The sequence below is a fragment of the Triticum dicoccoides genome, chromosome 5A, assembly GCF_002162155.2.
Source record: "Triticum dicoccoides isolate Atlit2015 ecotype Zavitan chromosome 5A, WEW_v2.0, whole genome shotgun sequence".
In the NCBI taxonomy this organism is placed as follows: domain Eukaryota; kingdom Viridiplantae; phylum Streptophyta; class Magnoliopsida; order Poales; family Poaceae; genus Triticum; species Triticum dicoccoides.
In genome coordinates, this window is record NC_041388.1 from 64,717,623 (window position 1) to 64,718,708 (window position 1,086).

A 1,086-nucleotide genomic window follows, 5' to 3' on the forward strand; every position below is an offset into this window, starting at 1 on the left:
ATATATATATATTAGGGTTTGTATTCCGTGTTAATCCTTAAATTAGTACTCATGGAAGCAATGTTACGTTGTGTTGTTTGAATGCTTATAGGGATGGGAAGAACATGTGTGTTTGTTCATCATGGGGACAAAGACGCCTTCTTGAAAGGCAATATTGAACCGGATCCGGATGAGCTAGATATGGTGTTTGATAGTAGTCCTAGCTATGCGGAGCTCTTGCAACAAGTGAGGAAAGATTTGAATTGGATGGACCCTAGTGATATCGTTGAGTTGGAGGGAAGGCATAATGTAGGTTTTGGAATGCACATCCGTTGGAAGACAATGCGTATCAACTCGGAGCAACGTTGGGTTGCATACAAGGAAACGGTGGCCGATTCACTTGACAAGGCTTTTGAGTTATTTGCAACGAAGAAGGTTGATTCAAATTTGCATTTGGACTTGAACCGGAAACCCTCCCCTTTGGTTGCTAGTAGCCCCTCACCCTTGAAGCGAGATGAAATTGTTGAACCTCTTTTGACCCAAGAAGTGAGGCCAACATTGAGCCTGTTTACAAACAACCAAGATGAAGCTTTGCAAGAGGACAATGATGAGCCCGGTTGTGAACTACTATGTGTCATGAACTACTATCTCTCCTCCTCGATTTGGTTGTGAACTACTATGTGTCATGAACTACTATCTCTCCTCCTCGATTTGGTTGTGAACTACTATGTGTCATGAACTACTATCTCTCCTCCTCGATTTGGTTGTGATCTACTATGTGTCATGAAGTACTATGTATTATGAATTAGTATGTGTCGTGATCTACTATGTGTCGTGAAGTACTATGTGTCGTGAACTACCATGTGTCACAGTTCTTTGCTTGCTATGTGTCGTGAACTACTATCTCTCCTCATCGGAATATGTGTGCATGTGCCAAAAAATTTGCTAAGTACAGGTGCAACACCTAGCTCTGGGGCGTTGCACTGTACAGTGTGGCGCCTTGGTGCTAGGCGCTGCAGCGGCTGTAGGTTGCAAACACTTTGTTTGCTCTCTGTTTAGCTCAGTCCATGTATGCAACGCCTCAGCTCTAGGCGCAAACAAAGTGTT